Here is a 16,743-nt window from a genome sequence, read left to right as displayed (position 1 = left end):
CAGGGAGTGGCACTGTTTGAAAGGATTGGGAGGTGTGGCCCTGTTGGAGGAAGTGTGTGTCTGGGGGTGGACACTGAGGTTTCAAAAGCCCAAGCCAGGCCTAGTGGCTCTCTCTCTTCTTATGGAGCTGGATTTAGAACTCTCAGCTCCTTCTCCAGCATCCTGTCTGCCTGTGTGTGGTCATGCTTCCCACCGTGATGACAATGGACTAAGCTTCTGAAACTGTGATCAAGCTGCAATTAATTACTTTCTGTAGTTGGTTTTGTTTTGTTTTGTTTGTTTTGTTTTCTCTTTAGGGACCCACCACCCAGCTCCCAGATAAATACACAGAAACTTATTCTGACTTACAACTTCCTGGCTTTATTTCTAGCCAGCTTTTCTTTAATTATCCCATCTACCTTTTGCCTCTGGGCTTTTATCTTTTTTTATTTTTATATCACTTTTCTTTCCTTCTTATTCCATGTCTGGCTGTGTGGCTGTGTGCCTGGCCCCTGGCATCCTCCTCTCCTCCTTTTCTCACTCCATCTCTTCTTGTTCTTTCCTTCTATTTATTCCCTCTGCCTGGCAGCCCCACCCATCCCTCTCCTGACTTGCTATTGGCCAGTTCTTTATTAGACCAATCAGGTGTTTTAGGCAGGCAAAGTAACACAGCTTCACAGAGTTAAATGAACACAACATAAAAGAATGCAACACATCTTTGCATCATTAAACAAATATTCCACAGCATAAATGAATGTAACGCAACTTTCTTTCATAAGAGTTTTAGTGGTCATGGTGTTGATTCACAGCAATAGAACAGAACAGTGACTAAATTGGATGGTTAGGAGTATTAACTGTTATTTCAAAGAACCTGAGCTCAGTTTCAAGCATCCATATCAGGTAGTTCAAAACCACATGTAACTCTAGTTCTAGGGAGATCTGATGCCTCTGCATCAGGCAGGGACTCTGGTGCTGTGGAGACTCTGGCTTCTTGTAGCTACAGCCTGTGCTGGTGACTGCAAAGCCATAGGCAAGTGGCTTTTTCGTGAATTTGTGCCCCAAAAGTTGGACACCAGATGTTGCATGAATCCTAAATGGTTTTATAAAAACCTGGAGCTGGAGCCAGACATTGGGGTAAATGGTGAAAGATCAGAGGAAACAAGCCACAGCCACTTCTCAAAGGGGCAATTGCTGTGGTAAGAGTTGGGGAGGAATAGAGAAGGGAATAGCAGGGTATATAAAAGTGATCTGATCGGGAAATGGGAAATGGGGAGGGGGTGGCGGCTTTAATTAGGGAGATGAATCCAGGAGCGAAGATAGAAACTGACAGTAGGGGTGTCTGGAAAGGTCACAAGGAGTCATGTTATCAACATTTACCTTTTAAAAACAGGTAAAAAACATCTTTATTTAAAATTTGTTAAATAAAGGTTGTCATCTTACTTGATATGTTGGCATCATCTGACTGAAACATTTTATTCTTTTTAAGAATTTACTTATTTATTTGTTTGGTTGGTTTTTTGAGCTAGGTTCGGCTCCGGGATCCAAGATGGAGTCGTTGAGTCGAGCGGGGCATGAGATGAGTCTGGCGGCCTTGAAGCGACACGACCCCTATATCACCAGCATCTCAGACCTTACGTGCCACGTCGCGCTCTACACTTTCTGCCCTAAAGCCAACCAGTGGGAGAAGGCTGATATAGAAGGGACCCTATTTGTGTATCGAAGGTCCGCTTCACCTTACCATGGTTTCACCATTGTCAACCGACTGAACATGCACAACCTGGTCGAACCAGTGAATAAAGATTTGGAATTTCAGCTCCACGAACCATTTCTTCTGTATAGAAATGCAAGCTTGTCGATATACAGTATCTGGTTTTATGACAAGAATGACTGTCACCGCATAGCAAAACTCATGGCTGATGTGGTCAAAGAGGAGACCCGGCGATCCCAGCAGGCTGCTCAAGAGAAACAGAGTCCCAGCCAGGCCAATGGCTGCAACGACCAGAGGCCCATTGACATCCTGGAGATGCTCAGCAGGGCCAAGGATGAGTATGAGAGGAATCAGATGGGCGGCTCCAATATCTCCAGCCCTGGGTTACAGCCAAGCACTCAGCTCTCCAATCTCGGAAGAACCGAGACACTAGACGAGACACCCTCTGGGTTACAAGATAAGTCTGCTCCATCGGGTCACAAACACCTGACAGTAGAAGAGTTATTTGGAACCTCTTTGCCAAAGGAGCAACCATCAGTTGTGGGTCTCGAGTCGGAAGACGTGGAGAAGCCGCCCGGAGATGGATCGTTCCCCCCCTTTCCCTTTGAGCAGTCAGCGGGCGTGCCACAGTCTGAAAACCTGGGTGTCCATTCTGTTGCTCCCCACACAGTCCAGCCTGAGGTCACCGCCCCCGTGCTCATCACTCCCGCCTCCATTGCCCAGTCAGGGGAAAAGCATGCCACAAGCTACACTGTCCCGCTGAGCCCGGTTCTCAGTCCTGCTCTGCCAGCCGAAGCTCCCACCACACAGGTTCCTCACTTACCTCGGAATAGCACCATGATGCAAGCAGTGAAGACCACACCCAGACAGAAGTCTCCACTCCTGAGCCAGCCAGTTCCTGAGCTAAGCCCCTTCAGAGCCCCAGTGAGTCTGTCAAGCCCCGCTGGCACATCCCTCCCCAGCGTTGATCTGCTCCAGAAACTCAGGTTGACCCCACAGCATGACCAAATACAGGCGCCTCCGCCGCCGCCGCTGCTTGGAAAAGGTGCAGCGGCACCTGGCTTTTCCTCAGCAGCTGGCCGGCTGGCCACCCCTGAGAGCTTCATAGAGCCTCCCTCTAAGACCGCAGCAGCCAGAGCAGTGCCCTCAGCCTCCCTGAGCAACATGGTGCTTGCTCCAACCCTTCAGATTGCAGGCCCTGCGTTGGTCACTGCAGCAACCACAGCAGTGTCTTCTATCCTGCTGTCCCCCAGTGTGTTCCAGCAGACAGTCCCCAGGTCCACAGACCTGGAGAGGAAAGCAAGCTCTCCCTCTCCCCTCACTGTTGGAACTCCAGAAAATCAGAGAAAGCCTTCCATTATTCTCAGCAAGTCTCAGCTCCAGGACACACTGATACATCTAATAAAGAATGACTCTAGCTTCCTCAGTACACTTCATGAAGTCTACCTGCAGGTGTTGACCAAGAAGAAGGACAGCCACAACCTATGACTGGAGTACAGTCAATGTGAGGGTCAAGGGTGCACCTCAAAAACAAGCAGGCTTCCTCATGGAACATCTCAGTAGAACATGGAGCTTTGAGAAGCCTGAGTTTGAGCCTTTGAGAGAGCCTTGTTCCTTAAGGCTGTTTTCTAGAGACATTCTCAGTGATGATGGAGGTTTCACTGTGAAGCATCACCAGCAGACCTTTGATTGACAAAGACAGCAGAAAAGACCATTGTGTTGAGTTCGGTGGGGTGTGGAAGGAGGAGCCTGATTGTCAGCTTACTTTCCAGGCCTCGGGCGGGCGGGGCCCCCAGCCTTGTAGCAGAGCCCAGGGGAGCCCAGGCCCTCCTCCACTGCCTGCCTAAAGCGCTGAACTGAATGTCAGCTCCACAAAGTAGTTTCGAGTTCTAAGGATCGGAATTAAGTTGGTTCTTTAGAAGGTATTTGTTCAAGTGAAGTATGTTTTCTATGAGCACCCCGCTTGGGCCTTAAACTTCTGGGATTTCTTTGTGTTTCGTTAAGTGTCCCGGTCCTGCCCTGTGCAGACTCAGGCCGGCCTGGGCTCTGGTGGAGGAGGCTGGGAACCTGGGAAGCAGAGGCTGGGCTGCCCAGATCTACATCCTACCGGAGGCTTCAATCTTAATAAACTCTCCAGTGCTTTGGAAGTGTCAAGTTTGTGTGTGACGCACAGCCTTATTTTCCTTTTCTGTCTAAACAGTTCAAGTTCTTGTTGATTGTCACCCTTTCTGTCCCTTGTTGGGGTAGTTGTTGGTGCTGGGGTTAAACCCAGGAAGAAAGAACTTGGGCCTGACTGTTGAGCCTTCTTGGGTCTTTTCCACATCTCCTCTGCTCCAGCTCCCTCCTCCACCCAGGCTCGGTGTGGGTTAGAATGAGCAAAATCTTGAGCAGCCTTCCCATCCTTCAGCTGAAGTCTAACTCGGGCTGAGAGCAGGGGCTTCAGTTCCCATCAGAACAGTTTCAACTTGACGAAGAACTCTTGCAGAGATTGTAACTCGGTCTGTTTAACTCAAGGGTTTGAGAATCCAAAGCTCCGGATGAAGAGAAGAGGAAGAGGAAGGAGAGCAAGATGTCAGCTGGCCCTAGAAGGCCTTCTGACTAACCCGGAGGCTCCCTTAAGGAAAGCTCTTTCTGGGCTGGAGAGAGGAGTCTGGCTAAGAACACTTGTTGGTTAGTTGCTAGCACAGACAAGGGGCCTCACAACCCTCTGTAACTCTAGTCACAAAGGGTCTGACACCCTCTTTTTGGCTCTGTAGATACCAAGCATGTATGTGATGCACATACAGGCAAACACTCATAAAATGCATCCCAAAAGATAATGGTATAAATTTGCATTTAGGCTCTTCAATAGGAAAGTGAGCTGGGTCATTTTAATGCCTGGAGATGGGGAAGCTTTTAAGAGTCAGATTTCATGTATTCGAGTGTGTGTGTGTGTGTGTGTGTGTGTGTGGTTGCACATAGGTATAGCTTGCATACGTGTGGAAGCCAGAAGACAGCCTTGAGTGCCCCTTCCCACCTTGTTTTGTAAGAAACGGTCTCTCATCGACAAGTGTGTCCCACTGTGCCTTCCTTGTGTATGTCAGGTCCTCGCGCTTGCTCGGCAGGTAGTTCATGGCTGAGTTGTCCCAGGCTGGAGAGAAGCGGTCAACTAAACCTTGTTCTTTCCCCACCAATACTCCCTGTCCTGTGGAGATCATTAGAAGAATTGGAGCCGCTGCAGGAGTCCTGGCTGGCAAGCTTTGAGGAAGTTTCTTTTCCTCTGCCTGAGAGCTGGTTGAAAGGTGGCAGCTGCATGCTCCAGGAAAGCCGCACGCAGGAGCTGTGAGGTCAGGCCGGAAAGGAAAGGCGGGAGGTTCGACCATGACCATCAGTGTGAAAGCTGGAGAACAAGGTCTTTGCCCAGAGGATGGGGGCCCCAGATGGTTCTAGATGGCAGGGGTTATCCCCTCTTTAGAGATGGTGACATTCTTGGGAAGGATGGGGACAGAAATCGCTGTTGAAATGGTGTCACATGAAGCAGCTCATTCTGCTGACACTGAGCTATACCGTCATGTAAATAATTTCCGTAGTAATAAATCGATGACATCTAAACTAATGGCAAAAAAGTGATATTTTTTAAATATTTTCTTTATTTTTATTGTATGTGTACCAGTGTAGGCCTGCAGGTATATATGTGACCACACATATGCCTGGTGCTTGTGGAAGCCAAAAGAGAGCACCGTATTCCCTGGATTTTTTAAATTTTTTTTGGTTTTTAGAGACAGGGTTCTCTGTGTAGTTTTGGTGCCTGTCCTGGATCTTGCACTGTAGACCAGGCTGGCCTTGAACTCACGGAGATCCTCCTGGCTCTGCCTCCTGTGCTGGAATTAAAGGTGTGTGCCACCACTACTGCCTGGCTCTGAATTTTTTTTAAAGATTTATTTATTTATTGAATTTATTTATTTGTTTGTTTGTTTAGTTATTATGTATACAGTGTTCTGCATGCATGCATGTACACCTGCAGGCCAGAAGAGGACACCAGATCTTATTACAGATGGTTGTGAGGCACCATGTGGTTGCTGGGATTTAACTCAGGACCTCTGGAGAGCAGCCAGTGCTCTTAACCTGAGCTGTCTCTCCAGTATCCAAAAATGATTATTATAAACACTTAGGTAGCAGCTCCTGAGCAGTGCATGAGACATGGGGATCAAAAGAAGTAAACTGGCTATCAAGAGTTACAGTGTTCAGGAGTAAAAACACACAAACTCTTTAGCTGTGAGACAGTGAGGAACATAAGTACTGTGAATGATACACAACAAACCGTGGGAGGTCCAGGGGATGGAAACACAGCACTGCACAGTGCCTGTCTAGCATTCCCGAACCCTGCTTTAGTTCTCCAGTACTAAACAGGGGTGTGTGTAGTGCCAAGGGGGTGGGGGTGGGGGCGCACAGCCTTTAATCCCAGCACTCAGGAGGCAGGGGCAGGCGGATCTCTGTGAGTTCAAGGCCACCCTCGTCTACAGAGAGTTCCAGGACAGTCAGGGCTACACAGCGAGACCCTGTATCCTAGCATTCGGAATGTGGGAGGAGGAGGATCAGAAGTTCTGGGTCATCTGACTGTATAGTATGTTTGTGGACAGCCAGGTGTACAAGAGGTCCTATCTCAAACAAAAATGGATGTGAGCCCAATCTGGCTGCCACTTGTGACCCCAGTTGATCTCCAGGGTTGATTTGGCTGATCTGGCTGGCTAAGCAGGTGTCCCCTTCCTCCATCCCTCCCGAGAGTGTGCAGCTGGGGGAGGGGTGCCCATGAGGCAGTGAGAAAGATCCCTACCCCACCCCAATAGAGGAGGGTCGGTCTTTGGTCAGGGGATACAAGTAGCTGCACTCTCCTGCTAGACACTCCAGACAAGCTCTCAAATAACAAACAAATTCAATCAGAGGAGATAGTGTGGGCCAGAAGTGTTGGCAAAAATCTCAATCACAAAGGCTGCTGAGAATGAGAATGGTCCGCATGTTTTCTGGAGCAGTTATAAGGACACTGGACTAGATCCAGGTAGACACCGCTGCTAACACTGTAAGCCTGAGGAACCTGTGTGGGCTTCTGGTGTTTTGAGATAAGGCCTCACTGGATAAGCTCAGCTAACCTGGAGCTCACTGTGTAGACCAGGCTGGCTTCCAACTCAGAGATCCACCTGCCCCTGCCTCCAGAGTGCTAGAATTAAATAAAGGTCTGCACCACTATGCCCTGCTAACGTTTGGGTATGAGTTTTTATTTTTTCACATTTATTTTATTAGTGTGGGAACTGTGACCTGCTCACCCCACAGCTCAATTGTAGAGGTTGGGGCAACATGAGGGCGTCAGTTCTCTCCTACCACGTGGACTCTGGGGTTGAATCCTTAGTTCTTATCAGCCCGTTGTCTTCTTTTGTTTTTGGAACAGAGCCTCAGCCAAGGCTGACCTTGAATTGACTAGGTTGTGAGGCTGGCCTTGAACTCCAAACTTGCCTCTGCCTTCCCAAGTACTTGGACAGTTTATCAGTTTTTTGGTTTTAATTTTTTTTCATTTAAAAAACTTTTGAGGAGAATTCTGGGAAGCAGAAGGCTGAGGCAGGAGAAACTGCCAGCTGCCACCATGACAAGCAGCATGTGAAGACACCGAACGTTCATCCAGCAACTGATGGAAGCAGATGCAGAGATCCACAGCCAAGCACCTGGCCAAGCACCTGGCCAAGCACCTGGCCAAGCTCCGGGAGTTCAGTCGAAGAGAGGGAAGGGGGATTTTATGAGCAAAGGGGGCCAAGATGATGATGGGGAAATCTACAGACAACTGAACCATATGGTGGTATTGTGCATGCCAAATACTGTGCAACCTAATAAACTTTATCTGGAGTCAGAGACAGAACAGCCACTAGATACAGAGGCTAGAAAATGGTGGCACTCACACCTTTAATCCTAGCATTCCAGAAGCAGAAATCCCTCTGGATCTCTGGGAGTTCAAGGCCACATTGGAAACGGCTAGGCATGGTGACACACGCCTTTAATCCCAGGAAGTGAGGGCAGAAAGGTATATAAGGCATGAAAACCAGGAACTGAGCTAGTTAAGCATTCAGGCTTTTGTGCAGCAGTTCAGCTGAGACCCATTCTGCATGAGGACACAGAGGCTGCCAGTCTGAGGAAACAGGATCAGCTGAAGAATTGGTGAGGTGAGTTGGCTGTGGCTTGTTCTGCTTCTCTGATCTTCCAGCAGCGTTCACTCCAATAACTGGCCTCAGGTTTGATTTTATTAATAAGAACTTTTAAGACTCCTGATACAGAACCAAGTTTGTAGGAACTCACGAACTTTGGACTGAGAGCTGTGGAACCTGCATGGGACCAGACTAGGCCCTCTACATACTGGAGACAGTTGTATAGCTTGGTGTGTTTGAAGGGCTCCCTGGCAGTGGGATCAAGATGTATCCTTGGTGCAAGAGCTGGCTTTTTGGAGCTCGTTACCTGTGGTCGGATGCCTTGCTCAGCCTAGATGCAAGGGGGAGGGCTTGGTCCTTCCTCAACTAAATGTACCAGGCTTTGTTGACTCCTCATGGGACACCTTACCCTTTTGAAGGAGGGAATGACGGGGTTGATCGCATGGGGTGGAAGCGGGGAGGCTGGATTGGAGCGGGAGGAGGGATGAGTGAGGGATCTGTGGTTGATATGTAAAATGAATTAAAACATTTCTTTAAAAAAATGAAAAAGCAGAGTTAACAACAGTTCTGATAGAAATTTCATGATCACTTGTCAACCCAAATAGAGAAGCATTCTTGTTTTTAGGTTAAAAAAAAAAAAAACTTTTGTGGTTTTTCAAGATGTATTTCTTTTATATGTATGAATGCTTTGCCTTCATGTATGTATATTCAGCGTGTGTGTGATGGTCTCAGAGTCAGAAGAAAGTGTTGGATCTTATCTCTGAAGCAAGTTATAGATGGTTGTGATCCACCATGTAGGTTCTGGAACTCCAGTTCCAGGGACTCTGACACCCCCTTCTGGCCTCTGTAGGCACTGCATGGTCACAAACACCCATACACATAAAATTTAAAAATAGATTTATTTTTTGACACTTAAAAAAAAAAATTCCTGTGCAAGGTGTCACACCACAGGCACCGGATTCCCAGAGGCCTGCCTGTGCACCAAGACACAGCCTTGGTGCAGTGCGAAGGGGCTTGGACCTGCCTAGGCTCAGTGAGCTGGGATCTGCTGACTCCCCATGGGCGACCTCGATTTGGGGGATGTGGGGTGGCTTGGGAAAGAGGACTGGGGGTGGGAGGAGGGAGGAGGGGGTCTGTGGATAGCATGAGGAGTGAGTAGAAAATTTCTTTTCTTTTTTTTTTTTTCTTTCTTTTTGGTTTTTCGAGACAGGGTTTGCCTGTGTAGCTTTGTGCCTTTCCTGGAATTCGCTTTCAAGACCAGGCTGGCCTTGAACTCACAGAGATCCGCCTGCCTCTGCCTCCCGAGTGCTGGGATTAAAGGCGTGCACCACCACCGCCCGGCTGAAAATTTCTTTTTCTTTTCTTTTTTCTTTTCTTTTTTTTTTTTTTTTTTTTTTTGGTTTTTCGAGACAGAGTTTCTCTGTGTAGCTTTGTGCCTGTTCCTGGAACTCACTTGGTAGTCCAGGCTGGCCTTGAACTCACAGAGATCTGCCTGGCTCTGCCTCCCGAGTGCTGGGATTAAAGGTGTGGGCCACCACCGCCCGGCTGAAAATTTCTTAATAAAGGAAAAAAAATTCCTTTCTTCCTTCCAAGCGCTTCTGTACACTGCTCCTTGCTCTCTTTCAAATTCATAGCCTCTTTTTTTGTTAATGGTTGTTATATGCATAGGTGTGTATGTATAATGCTACTCCTGTGTATGTGTTCAGGGCTGACCGTTTGGTACTGGATAACCAATCGGTGTACTCTTCCTCGAGGAAGGACTCCCAAGCCACCCAAGCTTTCTTAGTTATCTGTAGTTCTCTGTGTAGGGTTGAGGCCTCGTGGGCTTCCGTGTCCACTTTGACATGTGCATTGTTGTTCTTGTTCAACTCATGGTTTGGCAGTCACGTTGGTGAGACTTTATGGTGTAGCTTCTGACATTACTAACAGACACAGTCTCACAGCAAACTCCCTGACCTCTGGCTCTTACAATCTTTCCAGGCTCTCTTCTACAATGTTCCCTGAGCCTTAGGTCTGGGAGTGTTTTGTGGATGTATTCTTTGGGCCTGGGCTCCACATCTCTGCATTTTGATTATTTGTGATTTTCTGTAATGCTCTCCATCTGTTGTAAAGAAGTTTCCTTTGTAAGAAGAAGGGTGAGGACCACACTTATCTGTGCACTTCAGGATAAATATCTAGGATGCAGTTAGGGATGATGCTGCTTTAGTAGTGTGATGATTGTAGGCTCTCCTCCAAGACCCATGACTTCACTAGCCCTGGGTTGCCAGAACTAGGCACGGTTTCCCTTTTGTTGAGCAGGTCTAAGGTCCAATCAGAGGGCCCTTAGTTACCCAAGTTTTGCATGCCACTGCTGCACCCTTGGAGTTATCATGCCCCTGCTTGGCATGGATGTGGTTCACAGGCATCATACCTAGGTAAGACTGTTGTTAGCGTCCATCCTTTGGAAGCTTGCATGGTTCCTTCTGGTACTATGACAGCTTGTCCTCAAGGAGGGAGCATTCAGATGAGTTCAGTTCAGAGGCCTCTAGCGTACTTCTGAAGTGTACGGTGTCTTCAGCAACAAGTCTTTATCTCTGGTGCGCAACCAAGAGCAGTAACAATGGCCAGTAATGTTTTGGGTGCCTCTTGGGCAACCCTGACCAGCAGCACATGACGGCTTCTCATGCCTGGTGGTGAGGTTAGATGTTCTTTTGTTAGATGGTCATTGGCTCTTGGAGAGAACATTTCCAGACCAGATGGGAAACTTTCATTTAAACTATATGTGTATTTATAGACAGATTTATGTGTATTATAGATTTGGGGTTTTGTTTGTTTGTTTGTGGTTTTTTATTTCTATTTATTTATTTAGTTAATTTTTTTGAGACAGGATTTTGTAGTTGTTTTTTGTTTTGTTTTTTGCCCTTTACACTTTTACTCTTTGTGGGGCCTGCCACCCAGCTCCCAAATCTATCACACGGAGTCTTATTCTCACTTAGGAATGCCTGACCTTAGCTTGGCTTGTTCATAGCCAGCTTTTCTTAAATTACCCTGTCTGTCTTTTGCCTTTCTCTATTTCTGTGTACCTTTGCTTTACCTCTTACTCCATGTCTGGCTGGGTAGGTGAGTGGCAGGCCCTGGCGTCATCCTCCTCTTCTTGCTCCCCAATCATCTCCCAGATTTCTCCTCCTATTTATTCTCTCTGCCTGCCAGCCCCACCTATCCTTTCTCCTGCCTTGCTATTGGCCATTCAGCTCTATTAGATCAATCAAGTGTTTCAGACAGACAAAGAAAACAGCTCCACAGACTTAAACAAATGCAACATATGTAAGGATTGCGTCCTTAATTACGTCATCAGCCTGCGACGGCGTCCCAGCCTAAAAAGCGGGGGTCCCCTCTCTGTGCCCTCTCCGTTGGCACTCTCTCCTTCCGTGTTCTCCCCACTCGGCTCCGTCGCTCTCTCCCCCCCCCCAATAAAGCTGTAGAAAGGTAACCATAGCTCATGACTCTTCTGTGGGCCTGGCTGCCACAGGCAGCGACCAGCCACAAGCACCACCGCTTAACCAACAACACGTCTTCGCATTATTAAACAAATGTTCCTCGGCATAAACAAATGTAACACATCTTAAAATAATATTCCACAACAGAATTTCCCTATAGCCCTGGCTGTCCTGGATCTCGCTCTGTACCCCAGGCTGGCCTTGAACTCACAGAGACCCACCTGCCTCTGCCTCCCGAGTGCTGGGATTACAGGTGTGCGCCACCACCGCCTGGGATAGTTTTGTGTTTTTAAAAGGTAAATGTTGATAACATGACTCCTTGTGACCTTTCCAGACACCCCTACTGTCAGTTTCTATCTTCGCTCCTGGATTCATCACCCTAATTAAAGCCGCCACCCCCTCCCCATTTCCCATTTCCCGATCAGATCACTTTTATGTACCCTGCTATTCCCTTCTCTATTCCTCCCCAACTCTTACCACAGCAATTGCCCCTTTGAGAAGTGGCTGTGGCTTGTTTCCTCTGATCTTTCACCATTTACCCCAATGTCTGGCTCCAGCTCCAGGTTTTTATAAAACCATTTAGGATTCATGCAACATCTGGTGTCCAACTTTTGGGGCACAAATTCACAAAAAAGCCACTTGCCTATGGCTTTGCAGTCACCACACAGGCTGTAGCTACAAGAAGCCAGAGTCTCCATGCCGCCAGAGTCCCTGCCTGATGCAGAGGCATCAGATCTCCCTAGAACTAGAGTTACAAGTGGTTTTGAACTACCTGATATGGATGCTTGAAACTGAGCTCAGGTTCTTTGAAATAACAGTTAATACTCCTAACCATCCAATTTAGTCACTGTTCTGTTCTATTGCTGTGAATCAACACCATGACCACTAAAACTCTTATGAAAGAAAGTTGCGTTACATTCATTTATGCTGTGGAATATTTGTTTAATGATGCAAAGATGTGTTGCATTCTTTTATGTTGTGTTCATTTAACTCTGTGAAGCTGTGTTACTTTGCCTGCCTAAAACACCTGATTGGTCTAATAAAGAACTGGCCAATAGCAAGTCAGGAGAGGGATGGGTGGGGCTGCCAGGCAGAGGGAATAAATAGAAGGAAAGAACAAGAAGAGATGGAGTGAGAAAAGGAGGAGAGGCGGATGCCAGGGGCCAGCCACACAGCCACACAGCCAGACATGGAATAAGAAGGAAAGAAAAGTGATATAAAAATAAAAAAAGATAAAAGCCCAGAGGCAAAAGGTAGATGGGATAATTAAAGAAAAGCTGGCTAGAAATAAAGCCAGGAAGTTATAAGTCAGAATAAGTTTCTGTGTATTTATCTGGGAGCTGGGTGGTGGGTCCCTAAAGAGAAAACAAAACAAACAAAACAAAACAAAACCAACTACAGGAAGTATTTAATTGCAGCTTGATCACAGTTTCAGAAGCTTAGTCCATTGTCATCATGGTGGGAAGCATGACCACACACAGGCAGACAGGATGCTGGAGATGGAGCTGAGAGTTCTAAATCCAGATCCATAAGAAGAGAGAGAGCCACTAGGCCTGGCTTGGGGTTTTGAAACCTCAGTGTCCACCCCCAGACACACACTTCCTCCAACAGGGCCACACCTCCCAATCCTTTCAAATAGCGCCACTCCCTGGTGACCAAGTGTTTAAACCCGGGAGCCGATGGGGGCCGTTCTCATTGACACCACCATCCCGTTTCTCCAGCCCCTCTCTTTTTTCTTTTCAATAGAAAAGTCTTATTCAGAGGCAAGGTGAAAATACAGAGGATATACCCTGCAAGGAAGCATCTGAAGAGACCATTGTTTGTGTTTTGTGATAGGGTTTTGTGTAACCCAGAGCAGCCTAGAACTGCCTCTGTGCCTGAGGCTGCTAAACTCCTGATTTTCCTTCCTTCTCTTTCCAAGTGCCAGGATCAACAGGCAAGCACCACCCCATTCCTTTACCCCACTGTCTAGTGAACCAAAGCTTTTGTTCCACCAGGCAGTGGTGGAGCAAGCCTTAAATCCCAGCACTCAGGATGTAGAGCCTGGTGGATCTCTGTGAGTTTGAGGCCAGCCTGGGCTACAGAGTAGTTCCAGGACAGGCACCAAAACTACACAGAGAAACCCTGTCTCGAAAAACAAACAAGGTTTTTGTTCCCAAAACTCAAAGTATCTTTTGTCAAGGTTACTAATACCTGCCCGGCAGTGGTGGCGCATGCCTTTAATCCCACCACTCAGGAGGCAGAGCCAGGCAGATCTCTGTGAATTCGAGGCCAGCCTGGTCTACAGAGCGAGATCCAGGAAAGGCACAAAGGTACACAGAGAAACCCTGTCTCGATAAACCAAAAAAAAAAAAAAAAAAAAGGTTACTAATGCCCTTAAGTTGTTAAATAAAGGTTGTCATCTTACTTGACATGTTGGCATCATCTGATTGAAACATTTTATTCTTTTTAAGAATTTACTTATTTATTTGTTTGGTTGGTTTTTTGAGCTAGGCTCGGCTCCGGGATCCAAGATGGAGTCATTGAGTCGAGCGAGGCATGAGATGAGTCTGGCGGCCTTGAAGCAACGCGACCCCTATATCACCAGCATCGCAGACCTTGCGGGCCATGTCGCGCTCTACACTTTCTGCCCTAAAGCCAACCAGTGGGAGAAGGCTGATATAGAAGGGACCCTATTTGTGTATCGAAGGTCCGCTTCACCTTACCATGGTTTCACCGTTGTCAACCGACTGAACATGCACAACCTGGTCGAACCAGTGAATAAAGATTTGGAATTTCAGCTCCACGAACCATTTCTTCTGTATAGAAATGCAAGCTTGTCGATATACAGTATCTGGTTTTATGACAAGAATGACTGTCACCGCATAGCAAAACTCATGGCTGATGTGGTCAAAGAGGAGACCCGGCGATCCCAGCAGGCTGCTCAAGAGAAACAGAGTCCCAGCCAGGCCAATGGCTGCAACGACCAGAGGCCCATTGACATCCTGGAGATGCTCAGCAGGGCCAAGGATGAGTATGAGAGGAATCAGATGGGCGGCTCCAATATCTCCAGCCCTGGGTTACAGCCAAGCACTCAGCTCTCCAATCTGGGAAGCACCGAGACACTAGACGAGACACCCTCTGGGTTACAAGATAAGTCTGCTCCATCGGGTCACAAACGCCTGACAGTAGAAGAGTTATTTGGAACCTCTTTGCCAAAGGAGCAACCATCAGTTGTGGGTCTCGAGTCAGAAGACGTGGAGAAGCCCCCCGGAGATGATGAGCAGTCAGCGGGCGTGCCACAGTCTGAAAACCTGGGTGTCCATTCTGTTGCTCCCCACACAGTCCAGCCTGAAGTCAGCGCCCCCCGTGCTCATCACTCCAGCCTCCATTGCCCAGTCAGGGGAAAAGCATGCCGCAAGCTACACCGTCGCGCTGAGCCCGGTCCTCAGTCCTGCTCTGCCAGCCGAAGCTCCCACCACACAGGTTCCTCACTTACCTCTAAATAGCACCATGATGCAAGCAGTGAAGACCACACCCAGACAGAAGTCTCCACTCCTGAGCCAGCCAGTTCCTGAGCTAAGCCCCTTCAGAGCCCCAGTGAGTCTGTCAAGCCCCGCTGGCACATCCCTCCCCAGCATTGATCTGCTCCAGAAACTCAGGTTGACCCCACAGGATGACCAAATACAGGCGCCGCCGCCGCCGCCGCCTCTTGGAAAAGGTGCAGTGGCACCTGGCTTTTCTTCAGCAGCTGGCCGGCTGGCCACCCCTGAGAGCTTCATAGAGCCACCCTCTAAGAGGGCAGCAGCCAGAGCAGTGCCCTCAGCCTCCCTGAGCAACATGGTGCTTGCTCCAACCCTTCAGATTGCAGGCCCTGTGTTGGTCACTGCAGCAACCACAGCAGTGTCTTCTATCCTGCTGTCCCCCAGTGTGTTCCAGCAGACAGTCCCCACGTTCACAGACCTGGAGAGGAAAGCAAGCTCTCCCTCTCCCCTCACTGTTGGAACGCCAGAAAATCAGAGAAAGCCTTCCATTATTCTCAGCAAGTCTCAGCTCCAGGGCACACTGATACATCTAATAAAGAATGACTCTAGCTTCCTCAGTACACTTCATGAAGTCTACCTGCAGGTGTTGACCAAGAAGAAGGACAGCCACAACCTATGACTGGAGTACAGTCAATGTGAGGGTCAAGGGTGCACCTCAAAAACAAGCAGGCTTCCTCATGGAACATCTCAGTAGAACATGGAGCTTTGAGAAGTCTGAGTTTGAGCCTTTGGGAGAGCCTTGTTCCTTAAGGCTGTTTTCTAGAGACATTCTCAGTGATGATGGAGGTTTCACTGTGAAGCATCACCAGCAGACCTTTGTTTGACAAAGACAGCAGAAAAGACCATTGTGTTGAGTTCGGTGGGGTGTGGAAGGAGGAGCCTGATTGTCAGCTTACTTTCCAGGCCTGGGGCGGGGGCCCCCAGCCTTGTAGCAGAGCCCAGGGGAGCCCAGGCCCTCCTCCACTGCCAGCCTAAAGCGCTGAACTGAATGTCAGCTCCACAAAGTAGCTTCAAGTTCTAAGGATCAGAATTCAGTTGGTTCTTTAGAAGGTATTTGTTCAAGTGAAGTATGTTTTCTATGAGCACCCCGCTTGGGCCTTAAACTTCTGGGATTTCTTTGTGTTTCGTTAAGTGTCCCGGTCCTGCCTGCCGTGTGCAGACTCAGGCCGGCCTGGGCTCTGGTGGAGGAGGCTGGGAACCTGGGAAGCAGAGGCTGGGCTGCCCAGATCCACATCCTACCGGAGGCTTCGCTCTTAATAAACTCTCCAGTGCTTTGGAAGTGTCAAGTTTGTGTGTGTGACGCACAGCCTTATTTTCCTTTTCTGTCTAAACAGTTCAAGTTCTTGTTGATTGTTTTCCTTAACACTTTGACAAAAGGACCAGTGGACCAATCTGACAAAGCCATTCTGGTTCCATTCCTCAGATGTGCTGAGAGCAGTTTTCAAGCTATGCAGAAAAGGGGCCAGCCGACCTCACTGCTCTTCCTTCGTGGTAGACGATGGAGTCACAGAAAGTGGGAGACGCAGAACCTCACCAGTGTACCCCTGGGCTGTGAGCTCCTGAGCCGCAGTGTGAAACTGTAAAGATGCTTTGTGATGCTGCTATTGATCTGCCATGGTTTCTATTTATTCTTTTATGGCATGCAATGGTGTTTAGTAATATTTTAATGTAGAATTTGATGATTTCAGCAATAGTAATTTTGAGACCTTCTTTGAATGAAAAGTCTTTGTTTCTATGATGCAGGTCGTTTTGTAGTATTTAACCAATTAAGATGCACTGCTTACTTTTCTGAGCACTATGTAATGATGGGTGGGAACCCGCTGGCTCAGCCAGCTGGTATAAGGACTCGCCGGGACTGTGCTCACGGATGCGGCAGTCCCACAGGAGTA

At 48.1% G+C, this 16,743-nt stretch overlaps 2 pseudogenes; both read left to right on the top strand.

The window, feature by feature from the left end:
* The first annotated feature begins 1,510 nt into the window (after window positions 1-1,510).
* Window positions 1,511-3,784, top strand: LOC102917920 (mRNA-decapping enzyme 1A pseudogene; annotated as a pseudogene).
* Window positions 3,785-13,831: 10,047 nt separating this feature from the next.
* LOC102906678 (mRNA-decapping enzyme 1A pseudogene) lies at window positions 13,832-16,133 on the top strand (annotated as a pseudogene).
* Window positions 16,134-16,743: the final 610 nt, after the last annotated feature.

The sequence above is a fragment of the Peromyscus maniculatus genome, chromosome 6 (genome assembly GCF_049852395.1).
Source record: "Peromyscus maniculatus bairdii isolate BWxNUB_F1_BW_parent chromosome 6, HU_Pman_BW_mat_3.1, whole genome shotgun sequence".
In the NCBI taxonomy this organism is placed as follows: Eukaryota; Metazoa; Chordata; class Mammalia; order Rodentia; family Cricetidae; genus Peromyscus; species Peromyscus maniculatus.
This window is presented reverse-complemented; position numbering and strand designations above follow the sequence as displayed.